The 22,116-nt window shown below is 39.1% G+C and overlaps 1 pseudogene; it reads right to left on the bottom strand.

Annotated features, from left to right (window-relative positions):
* Nucleotides 1–21,883, bottom strand: part of LOC101105556 (importin subunit alpha-4-like) — a 48,145-nt pseudogene extending 26,262 nt beyond the window's left edge.
* Nucleotides 21,884–22,116: the final 233 nt, after the last annotated feature.

Genomic DNA, 22,116 nt, shown 5'->3' with positions numbered 1-22,116 from the left:
CTTATGGCAAAGAAATCAAACACAAAAATAAACAAATGGAAACGAATTAAACTTAAAAGCTTTTAAATAGCAAAGGAAACCATTGACAAAGTGAAAAGACAGCTCATTGAATGGGAGAAAATATATGCAAATAATATGACCAACAAGGGACTGATATACAAAATAAATTTGTAGCTAATACAACTTGAAGTAAAAAAAAAAAAAAACTCAGTGGCCACAGGACTGGAAAAGGTCAGTTTTCATTCCAATTCCAAAAAAGGCAAGGCAAAAGAATGCTCAAACTACCACACAATTGCACTCATCTCACATGCTAGTAAAGTAATGCTCAAAATTCTCCAAACCAGACTTCAGCAATATGTTAACTGTGAACTCCCTGATGTTCAAGCTGGTGTTAGAAAAGGCAGAGGAACCAGAGATCAAATTGCCAACATCCGCTGGATCATAGAAAAAGCAAAAAAGTTCCAGAAAATCGTCAATTTCTGCTTTATTGACTATGCCAAAGCCTTTGACTGTGTGGATCACAACAAACTGTGGAAGATTCTGAAAGAGATGGGAATACCAGACCACCTGACCTGCCTCTTGAGAAATCTGTATGCAGGTCAGGAAGCAACAGTTAGAATTGGACAAGTAACAACAGACTGGTTCCAGCTAGGAAAAGGAGTACGTCAAGGCTGTATATTGTCACCCTGCTTATTTAACTTCTATGCAAAGTACATCATGAGAAATGCCAGACTGAAAGAAACACAAGCTGGAATCAAGATTGCCAGGAGAAATATCAATAACCTCAGATATGCAGATGACACCACCCTTATGGCAGAAAGTGAAGAAGAGCTAAAAAGCCTCTTGATGAAAGTGAAAGAGGAGAGTGAAAAAGTTGGCTTAAAGCTCAACATTCAGAAAACTAAGATCATGGCATCTGGTCCCATCAATTCATGGGAAATAGATGGGAAACAGTAGAAACAGTGTCAGACTTTATTTTTGGGGGCTCCAAAATCACTGCAGATAGTAACTGCAGCCATGAAATTAAAAGACGTTTACTCCTTGGAAGAAAAGTTATGACCAACCTAGATAGTATATTCAAAAGCAGAGACGTTACTTTGCCGACTAAGGTCCGTCTCGTCAAGGCTATGGTTTTTCCTGTGGTCATGTATGGATATGAGAGTTGGACTGTGAAGAAGGCTGAGCACTGAAGAATTGATGCTTTTGAACTGTGGTGTTGGAGAAGACTCTTGAGAGTCCCTTGGACTGCAAGGAGATCCAACCAGTCCACTTTGAAGGAGATCAACCCTGGGATTACTTGGAAGGAATGATGCTAAAGCTGAAGCTCCAGTACTCTGGCCACCTCATGCAAAGTGTTGACTCATTGGAATAGACTCTGATGCTGGGAGGGATTGGGGGCAGGAGGAGAAGGGGACGACTGAAGATGAGGTGGCTGGATGGCATCATGGACTCGAAGGACATGAGTCTGAGTGAACTCTGGGAGATGGTGAAGAACAGGGAGGCCTGGCTTGCTGCAATTCATGGGGTTGCAAAGAGTCGGACACGACTGAGCGACTCAACCGAACCGAACTGAAACAGGAAACATTAGAACAAATGCTGCTGGGTTAATAAATTGCATCATTCATTTAAAAAAAAATGAGAGAAAGAAAGAAAGAAATGGGCATAAGACCAGAATAGACATTTTCTTCTCTTAATCTTTATTAAAATATAGTTGATTTATAATGTATTAGTTCTTGGTGTACTGCAAAGTTACTCAAACATATATATATATATATGTGTGTGTGTGTGTGTGTGTGTGTGTGTGTGTGTGTATAAAATATTCCTTCTTACATTCTCTTCTCTGGCAGCTTATTTTAAGATATTGAGTGTATTTCCCTGTGCTATACAATAGGTCCTTATTGGTTATCTATTTTATATATAGTAGTATGTATATTTTAATCCCAAACTCGCAATGTATCTCTCCCATGATCCCTTTTGGTAACCATATTTCTTTTCTATGTTTGTGAGTCTATTTCTATTTTGTATATAAGTTCGTTTTTACAATTTTTAAAAGATTTCACATATAAGCAATATCGTAATGATATTTGTTTTTCTCGATCTTGTTCCGTTTCAGTTCAGTTCAGTTGCTCAGTCGTGTCTGACTCCTTGCGACCCCATGAATCTCAGTACGCCAGGCCTCCCTATTCTTCACCATCTCCCAGAGTTCACTCAGACTCATGTCCTTCGAGTCCGTGATGCCATCCAGCCACCTCATCTTCAGTCGTCCCCTTCTCCTCCTGCCCCCAATCCCTCCCAGCATCAGAGTCTATTCCAATGAGTCAACACTTTGCATGAGGTGGCCAAAGTACTGGAGCTTCAGCTTTAGCATCATTCCTTCCAAAGAAATTCCAGGGTTGATCTCCTTCAGAATGGACTGGTTGGATCTCCTTGCAGTCCAAGGGACTGTCAAGAGTCTTCTCCAAAACCACAGTTCAAAAGCATCAATTCTTTGGTGGTCAGCCTTCTTCACAGTTCAACTCTCACATCCATACATGACCACAGGAAAAACCATAGACTTGACTAGACGGACCTTAGTTGGCAAAGTCATGTCTCTGCTTTGAATATACTATCTAGGTTGGTCATAACTTTTCTTCCAAGGAGTAAGTGTCTTTTAATTTCATGGCTGCAATCACTGTCTGCAGTGATTTTGGAGCCCCCCCCCCAAATAAAGTCTGACACTGTTTCCACTGTTTCCCCATCTATTTCCCATGAATTGATGGGACCAGATGCCATGATCTTAGTTTTCTGAATGTTGAGCTTTAAGCCAACTTTTTTGCTCGCTTCTTTCACTTTCATCAAGAGGCTTTTTAGTTTCTCTTCACTTTCTGCCATAAGGGTGGTGTCATCTGCATATCTGAAGTTATTGATATTTCTTCCAGCAATCTTGATTCCACCTTGTGTTTCTTCCAGTCCGGCGTTTCTCATGATGTACTCTGCATATAAGTTCAATAAGCAGGGTGACAATATACAGCCTTGACGTACTCCTTTTCCTAGCTGGAACTAGTCTGTTGTTCCATGTCCAGTTCTAACTGTTGCTTCCTGACCTGCATACAGATATCTCAAGAGGCAGGTCAGGTGGTCTGTATTCCCATCTCTTTCAGAATTTTTCACAGTTTATTTTGATCCACACAGTCAATTCATTGTAAATGGCATTATTTCCTTATTTTTTTATGGCTGAGTAATATTTCATTATATATACATATACATGTACCACATCTTGTTTATCCATTCCTCTGTTGGTGGACACATAGGTTGTTTCCATGTTTACGCTACTGCATGCAAATAGTGGTGCTATGAACATTGGAGAGCATGTATCTTTTCAAAGTATGGTTTTCTCCAGATATATGCTTAGGGGTGGGATTGCAGGATCATATGTTAGCTCTATTTTTAGTTTTTTAAGGAACCTTCATACTGTCCTCCATAGTGGCTGTACCAATTTACATTCCACCAAGAGTGTAGAAGGATTTTTCCTCCACATCTTCTCCAGCATTTATTTTTTGTAGACTTTTTTATATTGATCACTTTGGCTGCTGGGAGGTGATACCTCTTTGTAGTTTTCACTTGGATTTCACTAATAGTTAGTGATATTGAGCATCTTTTCATGTGCTTTTTAGCCATCTGTATGTCATCTTTGGAGAAATGTCTATTTATATCTTCTACCTATTTTTTGACTGGATTGTTTGTTTCTTGTGATATTGCTCTGTATGACCTGTTCGTGTATTTTGCATAATAATCTCTTATGAGTCATTTTGTTTGCAAATATTTTCTCCCACAGACTGATTGCTATTCAGTGACTATTCTTCAGTCAATAAGTCATGTCCAACTCTTTGTGAATTTATGGACTCTAGCACATCAGACTTCCCTGTCTTTCACTATCTCCTGAAGTTTGCTCAAACTTATGTCCAACATTTCAAATGGGAGAAAATATTTCCAAATGAAGCAATCAACAAGAGAAATCTCCAAAATATAAAAACAGCTCCTGCATCTCAATATAAAAAAATCAAACAACACAATTTAAAAAGTGGGTGGAAGATCTAAATAGACATTTCTCCGAAGAGAACATATAGATGGCTAAAAAGCACAGGAAGATATCTCAACAGCTTTCATTATTGGAGGAATGTAAATCAAATCTATGATGAGGTATCGTCTCATACTTGTCAAAATGGCCATCATCTAAAAAATCTACAAACTATAAATGCTGGAGAAGGTGTGGAGAAAAGAGCACCTTTCTGCACTGTTGGTGGGAATGTATTTTGGTACAGCCATTATGGAGGCTTTTTTAAAAACTAAAAATAGAACTAACATATGATCTTGCAATCCTGTTCCTAGGCATAAATCTAAAGAAAACCATAATTTGAAAAGATATTGCAACTCTATTTACAATAACCAGGATATGGAAGCAACAACCAAAATGTCCATCAACAGATAAATCAATAAAGAAGATGTGGTGTATACATAATATACAATATATGTATACATACATATATATATTATAATGTATAATATATGCATTATATATATAATAGAATATTACTCTCCCATAAAAAGAAGGAAATAATGTCATTTATAGTGACACAATGGACCTAGATATTCTCATACTGAGTGAAATATGTCAGACAAAGACAAATATCATATGATATCACTATATATGGAATCTAGAAAAGGGTACAAATGAACTTATCTACAGAACAGAAATAGAGTGACAGATGTAGAAAACAAACATGGTTACCAGGGAGCAAGCAGATGAGGGATAAATTGGGAGGCTGGGGTTGACATATGCACACTACTATATATAAAATGGATAACTAATAAGAACCTACTGTATAGTACAAGGAACACTACTCAATACTCTGCAGTGGTCTAATAAAAAAAAAGAATCTAATGTGTGTGTATATATATATATATATTTTTATATATATATAACAATTCTTTGCTGTACACTTGAAACTAATACATTGAAAATCAACGCTTATACCAATAAAAATTTTTAAAAATTAAAATAAAGTACATATGGTAAAAATAAACAAATAAAAATAAAACTAGTGAATGAAACCCAAAAGAAGTAGACTTACAAATATAGAGTGCAAACTACTGGTTACCAGTGGGGAGATGGTAAGGGGAAGGAGCAAGATAAAAGTAAAGATTTAAGAGGTACAAATTACTACGCATAAAATAAACTACGGGGATATATTGTAAAGCACAAAGAATACAGCCTAAGTTTTAAATACTATAAATGGAGTCTAATATATAAAAAATTTTGAATCACTATGCCCTTCACCAGAAACTAACATAATATTATAGTTCAACTATATCTCAATTTAGAAAATAAAATAAGTAAACTATAGACAAACATTTAAAAATGCATAATGTGCACACAGTAGAATATTATTCAGCTTTATAAAAAGAAGGAAATTCTGATATATGCTATAACATGGATGAAACTTGAGAACACTACACTAAATGAAATAAACCAGTCACAAAAAGAGAAATAGTGCATGATTCCATATATATGAGGTATCTAGAATAATCAAATTCACTGAGACAGAAAGAAGAATGGTGATTTCCAGGGACTGGAGGAAGGTGAAAATAAGAAATTATTGTTAATGGATATCGAGTTTCAGTTTTGCAAGAAGTTCGGTAGATTGTCTGCACAACAATGTGAATGCATTTAACACTACTGAACACTGAAAATTTTCTAAGACTGTAAACATTGCTTTATGTATTTCACCATAATTTAAAGTAAATAAATAAATACCAAAAGCTTAAAAAAAAAAAGAATGGAAATTAAAGGTTGGCAAATTGTGGAGAAATTTGGTCCCTCCTATATTGCTGTGGGAATGTTAAATAGTGCAGCCACTGCAGAAAACAATTTGTTAGTTCCTCTAAAAGCTAAACATTGAATTACATAAGACCAAGCAATTCTTTTCATACTGTTCATGGGGTTTTCAAGGCAAGAATGTTGAAGTGGTTTGCTATTTCCTTCTCCAGTGGACCACATTTTGTCAGAACTCTCCACTGTGATCCACCTGTCTTGGGTAGCCCTACATGTGATGGCTCATAGATTCATTAAGTTACACAAAACTGTGATTCATTTGATCATTTTGGTTAGATTTCTGTGATTGTGGAAGAATGATGCTGGGAAAGATTGAGGGCAGGAGGAGAAGGGTGTGAAAGAGAATGAGATACTTGGATGGCATCATCAACTCAATGGACATGAGTCTGAGCAAACTCTGGGAGATAGTGAAGGACAAGGAAGCCTGGCGTAGAGCGGTTCATGGGATTGCAAAATATCAGACATGACTAACACACTGAATAACAACAGTAGCAATTCTACTCCTATGTATATAACCAAAAGAATTGAAAACAGACTCAAATAGACATTTGTATGCTAATATTAATTGTTGCATTATCCACAATAGCCAAAGGTGGAAACAACCCAAGTAATCATGAATGAATGAATAGATAAAGTGGGTACACGCATACAATAGAATCTTATTCAGTCATTAAAAGGTATGAAATTTGATACAAGCCAATGATACATGGATGAACCTTGAAAACATGCTGAGTGAAACGAATCAGAAACTAAAGGACAAGTATTGATTGCATGCTTCCACATACATGAAATATCCAGAATAGGAAAATTCAAAAACAGAAAGTAGATTGCAGGCTACCAAGGGCTAGAGGTGGGAGGAGAGTAAAGAATTATTAATTAATGGTTACAGTTTCTATTTGGGATAATGGAAAAGTTTCAGAAATATCAATAGATAGGTGTTAATGTTGCAAGAAGCACAAGCTAGAATCAAGATTGCCAGGAGAAATATCAATAACATCAGATATGCAGATGGCATCACCCTTATGGCAGAAAGTGAAGAGGAACTAAAAACCCTCTTGATGAAAGGGAAAGTGGAGAGTGAAAAAGTTGACTTAAAGCTCAACATTCAGAAAATGAAGATCATGAGATCTGGTCCCATCACTTCATGGGAAATAGATGGGGAAACAGTGGAAACAGTGTCAGACTTTATCTTTTGGGGCTCCAAAATCACTGCAGCTGGTGATTGCAGCCATGAAATTAAAAGACGCTTACTCCTTGGAAGGAAAGTTATGACCAACCTAGGCTGGTCAAAAGCAGAGACATTACTTTGCCCACAAAGGTCCATCTAGTCAAGGCTATGGTTTTTCCAGTGGTCATGTATGGATGTGAGTTGGACTATGAAGAAAGCTGAGCACTGAAGAATTGATGCTTTTGAATTGTGGTGTTGGAGAAGACTCTTGAGAGTCCCTTGGACTGCAAGGAGAAACAACCAGTCCATTCTAAAGGAAATCAGTCCTGGGTGTTCGTTGGAAGGACTGACGCTGAGGCTGAAACTCCAATACTTTGGCCACCTCATGCAAAGAGTTGACTTGGAAAAGACTCTGATGCTGGGAGGGATTGGAGGCAGGAGGAGAAAGGAATGACAGAGGATGAGATGGCTCGATGGCATGGGTTTGAGTGAACTCCAGGAGTTGGTGATGGACAGGGAGGCCTGGCATGCTACGATTCATGGGGTTGCAAGGAGTCATACACGACTGAGTGACTGAACTGAACTGAACTGAACTGAATGGTTATACAACACTGAATATAATAATGTCACTGAAGTGTACAGTTCAAAATGGTTAAATTGGCAAGTGTCATATTATACACATTTTATCATAGTAAAATATGTCCAAAAAAGAGGGAGAAGTGAAAAATAACACCTACAAGTACTACTCTTACTTCTATGATCTAGCATAACCATTTGTTTTACCTCCTCCATGCCAGGTACTATTTTAGGTCCTGGGGAAACAGTGTGAAGAACAGTGAGGGGAAAAAAAAAAAAAAAACCAGATGGTATATAAACAAATAAGGAGTCAGGAAACCTAATTTATAGCCCAACACTGTTATGACTCTGGCACTATGTGGTTTCTGTTTTCCATGACCACTTCATGAACTCCTGCCTTGGGCCAGACTATAGAGACCTAGGTTGTAGAATTATGCTTGGCATATGGTCAAGTTCATGGCAATGAGTAGCTACTCTGAAAGCAGTTTTGCCCCTCTGCTTCCTAGGTAGCCAATTTTACCTTGTACTGGAAGGAACTGACCCTCAAACACAAGAGCTGCCTTGGAATAACAGAACTCATGCCAGACGTGGAGAATTTAGATTTTTTTTACTCTTCACAATATTCCCTTGACGCTTGACACCTCACTGCCTTCACCTCTCTTTGAATCAATTCCTTAAGTGCCTGGGAAGCTCCTGGCACTGTCTCTTTCCCTATTTTGTTGTCAAGGCTTGGCTGATTGACTTCAGTAATCACCTAACTTCCTCATCCCACCCATCATGGACTTTGAAAATCCAGGGCTCCAGCTCCAGGGCTCTGAACGTAGACAAAATAATAGTCCAATTCAAGACACAATTTAGTTATCAACTGAGTGCTTGGTGTCAAACAAGCAAAACCAAACCAAAGTCACTCATTCCTCAACTGGACAAATATTTAAAGAGCCCCTGCTCTGACCCAGATGTTAGCCACTTCACTTTGCAACCAGAATAATGACAATAACCATTTTTTGAGCATGTATTATGTGCTGGACATGTCCCATGGATTAACTCACTGACTTTTCATACAACCCTGTGCAAGGGTGTGGGTTATCCACATTTTTCAGTCGAGAAGCTGAGGTTCAAAAAACCCTGGCTAAGGTCACTGAGGGGCCTTATGCACCTAAACCATTCCACAATTCATGTATTATTAACACAGTCAGTGCACCACGCACTCTCCAACACCTTGCTTTTCAATGTACCTTTACAATCCACAGCACGCACTGCTCACTTCACCCATGTTTCTCTTGCATTCTTTTTCAGTTGCTAAGTCATGTCCAACTCTTTGTGACCTCATGGACTGAAGTATGCCAGGCTTCCCTGTCCTTCACTATCTCCTGCAGCTTGCTCAAACACATATCCATTGAGTTGATGATGCCATCCAACTATTTCATACTCTGTTGCCACTTCCTCCTTGTTAGATAAATTAAATAGACAATAACCTCAGATATGTAGATGACACCACCCTTATGGCAGAAAGTGAAGAGGAACTAAAAAAGTCTCTTGATGAAAGTGAAAGAGGAGAGTGAAAAAGTTGGCTTAAAGCTCAACATTCAGAAAAATAAGATCATGGCATCTGGTCCCATCACTTCATGGGAAATAAATGGGGAAACAGTGGAAACAGTGTCAGACTTTATTTTTGGGGGCTCAAAAATCACTGCAGATGGTGACTGTAGCCATGAAATTAAGAGACACTTACTCCTTGGAAGAAATGTTATGACCAACCTAGATAACATATTCGAAAGTAGAGACATTACTTTGCCGACTAAGGTCCGTCTAGTCAAGGCTATGGCTTTTCCAGTAGTCATGTAGGGATGTGAGAGTGGGACTGTGAAGAAAGCTGAGCACTGAAGTGTTGATGCTTTTGAACTGTCGTGTTGGAGAAGACTCTTGAGAGTCCCTTGGACTGCAAGGAGATCCAACCAGTCCATTCTGAAGGAGATCAACCCTGGGATTTCTTTAGAAGGAATGATGCTAAAGCTGAAACTCCAGTACTTTCACCACCTCATGCGAAGAGTTGACTCATTGGAAAAGACTCTGATCCTGGGAGGGATTGGGGGCAGGAGGAGAAGGGGACGACCCAGGATGAGATGGCTGGATGGCAACACGGACTCAATGGACGTGAATCTGAGTGAACTCTGGGAGTTGGTGGTGGACAGGGAGGCCTGTCGTGCTGCGATTCATGGGGTCAGAAAGAGTCGGACACGACTGAGCAACTGAACTGAACTGAACTGATTTAGGCTTAGGAATCAAAGCAGAGCAGGTCTCTGATCTTACTTCTAACCTGCCTGGACATGGTCCTGACTGTTAGTGCCCGAACTGCCTGCTGTGAGTGCAAGACTTGGGATACCATAGATAAGATAGGAGACAAATCTTGAGATTGTTGAGCTCTTCAAAGGGGTCTGGTACTCCATGCCCTGGGCTTAACAACATTCCAAGTTTTACAAGACAAAACAAACAACATTAACGTGAATCCAGAGCTGGAACTTGCTCACAGACTGATGACATATCAATTTATGTCCTGGGATTATAATTATAAGAGGAACACAAACTGCAATTTTTGAAGTCGCACCCACAGAGCAGATGCCCTGCCTGGGGCTTTTTCCCAATTGGAACTCCAGATGTGCTGTGTCAAGGGACTTCCCAGCACTGTTTAAGTCTGGATGTCAGTCAAAACCCATTTTGGTGAGGTAGCCTTTGCTGTTTCTATTTCTCTTTTCTTTTAATGTTAGTATATTGAAAGTAAAACTAGATAATTCCCTAATATTGGCATTATTTAGTTGCATATAATGAGTGGCTTACTTTGTTAATAAATCTTTCAACCTGAGGGGCTTTCCTGTTAGCTCAGCTGGTAAAGAATCTGCCTGCAATGTGGGAGACCTGGGTTCGATTCCTGGGTCAGGAAGATCTGCTGGAGAAGGGATAGGCTACCCACTCCAGTATTCTGGCCTGGAGAATTCCATGAATTGTATAGTCCATGGAGTCGCAAAGAGTCGGACATGGCTGATCGACTTTCACTTCACTACAATCTGAGACCAAATTGAAAACTTTCTGTAAAACACTCTTCCTGTTCTCAATCTTTCCCAGCTTTAGGGACCTTCCAGTGAATATTCATGGTTGATTTCCTTTAGGATTGACTGGTTTGATCCTCTTGCAGCCCAGGGGACTCTCAAGAGTATTCTCCAGCATCACAATTGAAAAGCATCAATTCTTCAGTGCTCAGGCTTCTTTACGGTCCAACTCTCACATCCATACATGATTACTGGAAAAGCCATAGCTATGGACCTTTGTCAGCAAAGTGGTGTATCTGCTTTTTAATACACTGTCTAGGTTTGTCATAGTTTTTCTTCCAAGGAGCAAGTGTCTTTTAATTTCATGGCTGCAGTCACTGTCTGCAGTGATTTTGGAATCCAAGAAAATAGTCTGTCATTGTTTCCATTTCTTCCCTTTCTATTTGCCATGAAGCGATGGGACCAGATGCCATGATCTTAGTATTTTGAATGTTGAGTTTTAAGCCAGCTTCTTTTACTCTCCTCTTTCACGTTCATCAAGAGACTCTTTAGTTCCTCTTTGCTTTTTGCCATTAGAGTGGTATCATTTGTATATACGAGGTTGTTGATATTCCTCCTGGCAATCTTGATATCAGCTTCTGATTCATACAGCCTAACAGTTTTCGTGATGTACTATGCATATAATAAGCAAGGTGAAAATATACAGCCATGACATAGTCATTTCCCAATTTTGAACCAGTCCATTTTTCCATGTCTTGTTCTAACTGTTGCTTCTTGATCTGCATACAGGTTTCTCAGGAGATAGGTAAGGTGAACTGGTATACCTATCTCTTTAAGAATTGTTACAGTTTGTTGTGATCCTTACAAAGTCTTTAGCATAGTCAATGAAATAGATGTAGATGTCTTTCTGGATTTCCCTTGCTTTCTCTCTCAGACATACTGTCTATACCTAATGTTTGTTGAATACCACACACAAACCTACATGCAATCCATACAGACAGACTTTACAAATACGCTGGTACAACTCCTCTTCCCCTGGCACTTTACACATACACATATGCTTGCATAGGCCATGAAAATGATAAGTCCTGCCTCCTTCCAACCCACCCAAGTATGAACATGTCTCTCAGAAATAGACAATCACTCTGTGTTCTGGCAATAAAACTAGACAGAGATTCTTCACTTACTCTGCCACACCACCCTCTGAATCTCCTCCCTTCCCAGACCTGTTCTATCTCCATGCCAAGTTGTCTTCATTTTACCCACAAACATACCCCACTCACAGGCTTGTATTGATAGGCCCTGCCCAGGTCACACCCAGGGGCTGCCAACTCCTCCCCTATTTCCTTTGTTTGTCTCCCTGACACTGTGGATTGGGAATCACTTAGCAGAAGGTGGGTATGCAGACAAAGCTCTGTCCCAGACCTCAGGGAAGACCTATCTGGTAGGGTTATGCCCCCTTTTACCTATTCTTGCATCTTACCCCCACTTTCAGTGTTGGAGTCTTTTCCTTGCATCTGCCTTGATAGTAGTAGAAGATGAACCACTGAACCATTTCCTCTGGCTCTTATCTTCCAGATATTGGCCCAAGGTAAGGAGGAATTGGAGATCAGTGCTCATATAAAGGCATGGAAGGGAGGTCTTCCCTAGGAGTTGAGGTTTTAAAGTGACAATAAGTCGTTGTTCTGTAACTACTACTGCCTTCTCCTTTCCTGGAGTTAGCCCTCAGTGTCCTATTCTATGGGCCTTAAATAAAAGAATACCAGAGTCTTTCTTCTCAGTCAATATGCCTTTGGGTGACTCTTTCCCTGACTCTCTCTGTTTTCCCCATCTGCCCAATAGAAACCAATTGTGAGGTCTAACCCATCACTCTGAGAGGTGGAGAATGCAAAAAGAGCCATATCAAGCTTGGTCTAGACTGGAAGTTTTCTGTGTGCCTATATTTTCTCAAGGTCTCCTTCTGGGTCAGCAACTCTGAGGGGTTCTTGCGTATCATTTTAAGCCCAGAACTGACATGTCAAAAGTAGCCTGCTACATTGTGGCAATTAAGCTAGCAGGCCTTGTGGCCAAATTGCCTGCACTTGACTCCTTACTAGTTATTTGACCTAAGATGTGTTGCTAAATCATTCTGACTTCAGTTATTGTGTTCTAGAAATGGGATTCATGATGATATCTCTTTCATAGGAGTGTTTTGAGGATTAAATGAAAGGATACAAAAGTCCCTGTTCAGAAGATATTTGTTGAATAAAGGAATAAACTAAGTGATATAGTTTCTATTCTGGCTCAGGATCACAGATCCAATAAACACCAAATATAATACCTGCCACTCACTGTGTGTCCCTCTGTAATACAAGCTTCATGAGGGCGGAGGCTTTATGTCTGTTTTGTTCCCCAACCTTCTAGAGCAGGGCTTGAGAAATAATAAGGGCTTGATAAATATATTTCATGAATGAATGAATGAGAAAATGAATGAACACTATATTCCAAGTACTATGTTAGGCATGTGGGACAGAGTTCTAAGATAGACAGTACCTGTCCTTACAGAGTTTGCAATCTAATCATTAAATTGATATGTGCTTAGTCACTCAGTCACATCAAACTCTTTGCAACCACATAGACTGTAGCCTGCGAGGCTCCTCTGTCCATGAGGATTCTCCAGGCAGGAATACTAGAGTGGATTGCCATGTCCTCCTCTAGGGGATCTTTCCAGCCCAGGGATCAAACTCAGGTCTCCCGCATTGCAGGCAGATTCTTTACCACCTGAGCCACCAAGGAATCACAACAATAATTGAATCTGAGATAAATACTATGAAAGAATAAGGGAGGATTCTGTGATAGTGATACACAAAAGGAATTTCCTAGTCTGGAAGGTTAGAGGGAGTCTTCCAGGGCCAGCACCATCTGAACCTGAAGAAGGAGTGAATCAGATGACATGTAAAGAGGAGAATATGGTAATGATCTTGGATCACTCAAAGATCAGAAAATGGTCAGCATGGCTGGATTGTGGTAAGAAAGGGAATGAGCAACAGGAAGTAGGATTGGAAAGCCTGGAAGAGGCCAGACTATGTAGGGGTTTGTGGACCATGGTAAAAAATTTGTCTTGTGGTCCTCATGTGGTAGGAAAATACTGGAGGCTTTTGAGCAGGGTAAAGACATAATCTATGTTTTACAAATATTCTTCTGGGCTCCTTGTGGAGAATGAGTTGTAGGGGGCAAGGATGGAAACAAGGAGACCTGTTAGGATTCTAGGGCAGCTGTCCAGGTGAGAGGTGATTGGGACTAAGGTCCGACAGTTGGAAGTAAATGAGGAGAAAGATAGATATATTAGGGATATATTCTGACTATAACAAGACTTGCTGATAGACTGGATAATGAGGGGTGATAGAGAAAGAGGAGGCCAAAATAACTTAAGTTTCTGATTTGTCACGTGGGTATATAGTGATGCCATTTTTTGATAGGAACAGGTTTTGAGGTGGAAGGAAGCAGTTCTGGTTCAGTTGTCTTAGGTTTACCAGCAAGACATCCAAATGGAGATATTAAACATGAGCCTGGAGCCCAAGAGAGAGGCTGGACATCTTTTTCTTTTTTGAATTAATTTATCTATTTTAATTGGAGTATAATTACTTTACAATACTGTGATAGTTTCTGCCATACATCAACATGAATCAGCCATAGGTATACATGTGTCCCCCATCCTCCTGAACCCCCTCCCATATCCCTTTCCACCATATCCCTCTAGGTTGTTCCAGAGCACTGGCTTTGAATGCCCTGCTTCATGCATCGAACTTGCACTGGTCATCTATTTTACATATGGTAATGCATTTGTTTCAATGCTACTCTCTCAAATCCTCCCACCCTCACCTTCTCCCACTGAGTCCAAAAATCTATTCTTTAAATCTGTGTCTCCTTTGCTGCCCTTCACGTAGGATCATCGGTATCATCTTTCTAAGTTCCATATATATATGTGTTAATATACAGTATTTGTCTTTCTCTTTCTGACTTACTTCACTCTGTATAATAGGCTTGAGGTTCATCCATCTCATTAGAACTAATTCAAATGCATTCCTCTTTATAGTTGAGTAACATTCCATTGTGTATATGTACTACAACTTCTTTATCCATTCATCTGTCATTGGACATCTAGGTTGCTTCCATGTTCTAGCTATTGTAAATAGTGCTTCAATGAACATTGGGATACATAGGTCTCTTTCACTTCTGGTTTCCTTAAGGTATGTGCCCAACAGTGGGCTTGCTGTGTCATATAGTGTTCTATTCCCAGTTTTTTTAAGGAATCTCCACACTGTTCTCCATAATGGCTGTACCAGTTTGCATTCCCGCACCACCCCCCCCAAGCAGTGCACCCCTCCAGCATTTATTGTTTGTAGACTTTTGTTTAACTCAACAGTGACAATTTATTTCCTGAAGATTATCACTTTTACAAAACAAAACAAAAAGCAGGTATCAAAAAGAGCAGACATTTCTGTTACATACAGAATCACTGCATCAGTTTTCACACAAGTCAGTACTTATGAAACTGGCATTGAATGTAAATATGAGATATAGTTTGATTTCCTACTTGGTCATAAGCATCCAGTGGTTTGTTTCAGAGCTACTGAATAATAACTTTTCATAAGCACTGGTTATTTTTTTTTTTTTGAGAAGCCATTTGGTTTGTCCAACAAAGTAAACACTTTTTGATGTGTGGCATTTTCTTTAAAAAACAAACAAATAAACAAAACTCTGAGCTAAAATACAGAATATGTATGTATTTGGATCTGGACCAAATATTTTGAGGTCCCATTTACTCTGAAGAACAATGAAAGCATTTATCAGTTCAGTTCAGTTTGGTCACTCAGCCGCGTCCGACTCTTTGTGACCCCATGAACCTCAGCACAGCAGGCTTCCCTGTCCATCACCAACTCCTGGAGCTCACCAAACCCATGTCTATTGAGTTGGTGATGCCATCCAACCATCTCATCCTCTGTCGCCCCCTTTTCCTCCTGTCTTCAATCTTTCCTAGCATCAGGATCTTTTCAAATGAGTCAGCTCTTCACAGCAGGTGGCCAAAGTATTGGAGTTTTGGCTTCAACATCAGTCCTACAAATGAACACCCAGGACTGATCTCCTTTAGGATGGGCTGGTTGGATCTCCTTGCAGTCCAAGGGACTCTCAAGAGTCTTCTCCAACACATTTCAAAAGCATAAATTCCTCAGCATTCAGTTTTCTTTCTTTTTTTTAAAAATGGCAGTCACATTTTTAAAATTTTTTAATATAAATTTATTCATTTTAATTGGAGGCTAATTACTTTACAATATTTTGTTGGTTTTCCATAGATCAATATGAATCCACCATGGGTGTACACGTGTTTCCCATCCTGAACCCCCCTCCCACCTTCTTCCCCATACCATCCTTCTGGATCATCCCAGTGCTCCAGCCCTGAGCATCCTGTATCATGCATCAAACCTGGACTGGCAATTCATTTCACATATGATAATATACATGTTTCAATGCCATTCTCCCAAATCATCCCACCTTCACCCTCTCCCACAGAGTCCAAAAGACTGTTCTATACATCTGTGTCTCTTTTGTTGTCTTGCATACAGGGTTATCATTACCATCTTTCTAAATTCCATATATATGGATTAGTATACTGTATTAGTGTTTTTCCTTCTGGCTTACTTCACTCTGTATAATCAGCTCCAGTTTCATTCACCTCATTAGAACTGAATCAAAGGTATTCTTTTTAATGGCTGAGTAATACTCCATTGTGTATATGTACCACTGCTTTTTTTATCCATTCGTCTGCTGATGGACATCTAGGTTGCTTCCATGTTCTGGCTATTGTAAACAGTGCTGCAATGAACATTGGAGTACACGTGTCTCTTTCAACTCTGGTTTCCTCAATGTGTATGCCCAGAAGTGGGATTGCTGGGTTGTATGGCAGTCCTATTTCCAGTTTTTTAAGGAATCTCCACACTGTTCTCCATAGTGGCTGTACTAGTTTGCATTCCCACCAACAGTGTAAGAGGGTTCCCTTTTCTCCACACCCTCTCCAGCATTTATTGCTTGTAGATTTTTGGATAGCAGCCATTCTGACTGGCATGAAATGGTACCTTATGGTGGTTTTGATTTGCATTTCTCTGATAATGAGTGATGTTGAGCATCTTTTCGTGTGTTTGTTAGCCATCTGTATGTCTTCTTTGAAGAAATGGCTCTTTAGTTCTTTGGTCCATTTTTTTGATTGAGTCATTTATTTTTCTGAAATTGAGCTGCAGGAGTTGCTTGTATATTTTTGAGATTAATTCCTTGTCAGTTGCTTTGTTTGCTATTGTTTTCTCCCATTCTGAAGGCTGTCTTTTCACCTTGCTTATAGTTTCTTTTGTTGTGCAGAAGCTTTTAATTTAATTTTATTTTTTTAATATTTTATTTTATTTTTATTTTTATTTTTATTTTTTTAGGTCTATTTTTTTTAAAATTTTAAAATCTTTAATTCTTACATGCGTTCCCAAACATGACCCCCCCTCCCACCTCCCTCCCCACAACATCTCTCTGGGTCATCCCCATGCACCAGCCCCAAGCATGCTGCACCCTATGTCAGACATGGACTGGCGATTCAATTCTTACATGATAGTTTACATGTTAGAATTCCCATTCTCCCAAATCATCCCACCCTCTCCCTCTCCCTCTGAGTCCAAAAGTCCGTTATACACATCTGTGTCTTTTTTCCTGTCTTGCATACAGGGTAGTCATTGCCATCTTCCTAAATTCCATATATATGTGTTAGTATACTGTATTGGTGTTTTTCTTTCTGGCTTACTTCACTCTGTATAATTGGCTCCAGTTTTATCCATCTCATCAGAACTGATTCAAATGAATTCTTTTTAACAGCTGAGTAATACTCCATTGTGTATATGTACCACAGCTTTCTTATCCATTCTTCTGCTGATGGACATCTAGGTTGTTTCCATGTCCTGGCTATTATAAACAGCGCTGCGATGAACATTGGGGTACATGTGTCTCTTTCAATCCTGGTTTCCTCGGTGTGTATGCCCAGCAGTGGGATTGCTGGGTCATAAGGTAGTTCTATTTGCAATTTTTTAAGGGATCTCCACACTGTTCTCCATAGTGGCTGTACTAGTTTGCATTCCCACCAACAGTGTAGGAGGGTTCCCTTTTCTCGACACCCTCTCCAGCATTTATTGCTTGCAGATTTTTGGATCGCAGCCATTCTGACTGGTGTGAAGTGGTACCTCATTGTGGTTTTGATTTGCATTTCTCTAATAATGAGTGATGTTGAGCATCTTTTCATGTGTTTGTTAGCCATCCATATGTCTTCTTTGGATAAATGTCTATTTAGTTCTTTGGCCCATTTTTTGATTGGGTAGTTTATTTTTCTGGAATTGAGCTGCAGAAGTTGCTTGTATATTTTTGAGATTAGTTGTTTGTCAGTTGCTTCATTTGCTATTATTTTCTCCCATTCAGAAGGCTGTCTTTTCACCTTGCTTATATTTTCCTTTGTTGTGCAGAAGCATTTCCCCTAAAGTCAGGAACAAGACAAGGGTGTCCACTTTCACCGCTACTATTCAACATAGTTCTGGAAGTTTTGGCCACAGCAATCAGAGCAGAAAAAGAAATAAAAGGAATCCAAATTGGAAAAGAAGAAGTAAAACTCTCACTGTTTGCAGATGACATGATCCTCTACATGGAAAACCCTAAAGACTCCACCAGAAAATTACTAGAGCTCATCAATGAATATAGTAAAGTTGCAGGATATAAAATCAACACACAGAAATCCCTTGCATTCCTATACACGAATAATGAGAAAGTAGAAAAAGAAATTAAGGAAACAATTCCATTCACCATTGCAACGAAAAGAATAAAATACTTAGGAATATATCTACCTAAAGAAACTAAAGACCTATATATAGAAAACTATAAAACACTGGTGAAAGAAATCAAAGAGGACACTAATAGATGGAGAAATATACCATGTTCATGGATTGGAAGAATCAATATAGTGAAAATGAGTATACTACCCAAAGCAATTTACAAATTCAATGCAATCCCTGTCAAGCTACCAGCCACATTTTTCACAGAACTATAACAAATAATTTCAAGATTTGTATGGAAATACAAAAAACCTCGAATAGCCAAAGCAATCTTGAGAAAGAAGAATGGAACTGAAGGAATCAACTTGCCTGACTTCAGGCTCTACTACAAAGCCACAGTCATCAAGACAGTATGGTACTGGCACAAAGACAGACACATAGATCAATGGAACAAAATAGAAAGCCCAGAGATAAATCCACACATATGGACACCTTATCTTTGACAAGGAGGCAGAATATACAATGGAGTAAAGACAATCTCTTTAACAAGTGGTGCTGGAAAACTGGTCAACCACTTGTAAAGAATGAAACTAGATCACTTTCTAACACCGTACACAAAATAAACTCAGAATGGATTAAAGATCTAAATGTAAGATCAGAAACTATAAAACTCCTAGAGGAGAATATAGGCAAAACACTCTCAGAAATAAATCACAGCAGGATCCTCTATGATCCACCTCCCAGAATTCTGGAAATAAAAGCAAAAATAAACAAATGGGATCTAATTAAAATTAAAAGCTTTTAATTTTAAATAGGTCCTATTTGATTATTTTTGCTTTTATTTCCAATATTCTGGGGGGTGGATCATAGAGGATCCTGCTGTGATTTATGTCGGAGAGTGTTTTGCCTATGTTCTCCTCTAGGAGATTTATAGTTTCTGGTCTTACGTTTAGATCTTTAATTTATTTTGAGTTTATTTTTGTGTATGGTGTTAGAAAGTGTTCTAGTTTCATTCTTTACAAGTGGTTGACCAGTTTTCCCAGCACCACTTGTTAAAGAGATTGTCTTTTCTCCATTTTATATTCTTGCCTCCTTTATCAAAGATAAGTTGTCCATGGGTGTGTGGATTTATCTCTGGGTTTTTATTTTGTTCCATTGGTCTATATTTCTGTCTTTGTGGCACTCAGTTTATTTGTAGTCCAACTCTCACATCCATACATGGCCAATGGAAAAACCATAGCCTTGACTAGACAGACCTTTGTTGACAAAGTAATGTCTCTGCTTTTGCATATGCTGTCTAGGTTGGTCATAACTTTCCTTACAAGGAGTAAATGTCTTTCAATTTCATGGCTGCAATCACCATCTGCAGTGATTTTGGAGCCCAGAAAAATAAAGTCTGACACTGTCCACTGTTTCCCCATCTATTTCCCATGAAGTGATGGGACTGGATGCCATGATCTTAGTTTTCTGAAGGTTGAGCTTTAAGCCAACTTTTTCACTCTACTCTTTCGCTTTCATCAAGAGGCTCTTTAGTTCTTCTTCACTTTCTTCCATAAGGGTGGTGTCATCTGCATATCTGAGGTTATTGATATTTCTCCTGGCAATCTTGATTCCAGCTTATGCTTTATCCAGCCCTGCAGTTCTCATGATTTTAAACATATAAATTAAATAAGCAGGGTGACAATATACAGCCTTGACGTACTCCTTGTCCTATTTGGAGCCAGTCTTTTGTTCCATGTCCAGTTCTAACTGTTGCTTCCTGACCTGCATATATGTTTCTCAAGAGGCAGGTCAGGTGGTCTGGTATCCTCATCTCTTTCAGAATTTTCCACAGTTTATTGTGATCCACACAGTCAAAGGTTTTGGCCTAGTCAATAAAGCAGAAATAGATGTTTTTCTGGAACTCTTTTGCTTTTTCCATGATCCAGTGGATGTTGGCAATTTGATCTCTGGTTCCTTTGCCTTTTCTAAAACCAGCTTGAACATCTGGGAGTTCATGGTTCACATATCACTGAAGCCTGGCTTGAAGATTTTTAAGCATTACTTTACTAGTGTGTGAGATGAGTGCAATTGTGTGGTAGTTTGAGCATTCTTTGGCATTGCCTTTCTTGGGACTGGAATGAAAACTGATGGTTTTTCAGTCCTGTGGCCACTGCTGAGTTTTCCAAATTTGCTGGCATATTGAGTGCAGCACTTTCACAGCATCATCTTTGAGGATTTAAAGTAGCTCAACTGGAATTGCATCACTTCCACTAGCTTTGTTCATAGTGATGCTTCCTAAGGCCCACTTGACTTCACATTTCAGGATGTCTGGCTATAGGAGAGTGATCACACCATCGTGATATTCTGCATCATGAAGATCTTTTTTGTTCAGTTCTTCTATGTATTCTTGCCACCTCTTCTTAATATCTTCTGCTTCTGTTAGATCCCTACTATTTCTGTCCTTTGTCAAGCTCTATACATTCAGAAAAAAACAAGATCAGGAGCTGACTGTGGCTCAGATAATGAACTCCTTATTGCCAAATTGAGACTGAAATTGAAGAAAGTGGAGAGAACCTCTAGACCATTCAGATATGACCTAAATCAATTCCCTTTTGACTATACAGTGAAAGTGAAAAATAGATTTAAGGGACTAGATCTGATAGACAGAGTGCCTGATGAACTATGGATGGAGGTTCGTGACATTGTACAGGAGACCAGGATCAAGACCATCCTCAAGAAAAAGTAATGGAAAAAAGCAAAATGGCTGTCTGAGGTGGCCTTACAAATAGCTGTGAAAAGAAGGGAAGTTAAATGCAAGGGAGAAAAGGAAAGATATACCCATTTGAATGCAGAGTTCCAAAGAATAGCAAGGAGAGATAAGACAGCCTTCCTCAGTGATCAATGCAAAGCAATAGAGGAAAACAGTAGAATGGGAAAGACTAGAGATCTCTCCAAGAAAATTAGAGATACCAAGGGAAAATGTCATGCAAAGATGGGCTTGATAAAGAAGGCATTTATAGAATATACTAAATACAAGTTATATACCTCATGAAGTCAAAGGCAGCTACTGCAATTCTAAAGAAAATATTTCTTCATTCATAGGCTGTCCAGAGTTTGAACTACATCATCGTTTCTACATCTTTCCTGATTTGGAGTAGTTTCCCAAAATAGGTCATATTATTCGAAAACAAATTTATCCTTATGCAAAACAAGTTCTAGCATTTTATAGATACATTTGTGTACAGCAAGAATCCTTGCTCTGTACCCTAGGTGACCACAGAGAAATCAAGAAGCCATGATTAATGTTGTTGAGAGGAAGAAGCATACTTAAAGCTCACATAATCTGGAGGCAGGCAGAAACAGAGATGGACTTGGTTGTGGTTTTCAGCCACCATTTGTTCCAGAAACACATTTCGTTTAAATAAGGAAAGTTTGGTCCAGTTTTGCAATGTTAATAGCTGCCAGTCTCTCAAACTTTTTTTTTTTTTTGATAAAGATCTTTTCCTGGCTAGCAATGAGTTAAGAAGCTGCCCTCCAATTCTGATCGAATTTCTCACCATTAGTCAAAAACAAACAAACAAACAAAACTCCCCCAAACAAACAACAAACAAAAAACCCCCACGCAGGCCAATAGAAGTTAGCAAT

This window comes from Ovis aries, chromosome X, assembly GCF_016772045.2.
Source record: "Ovis aries strain OAR_USU_Benz2616 breed Rambouillet chromosome X, ARS-UI_Ramb_v3.0, whole genome shotgun sequence".
In the NCBI taxonomy this organism is placed as follows: Eukaryota; Metazoa; Chordata; class Mammalia; order Artiodactyla; family Bovidae; genus Ovis; species Ovis aries.
This window is presented reverse-complemented; position numbering and strand designations above follow the sequence as displayed.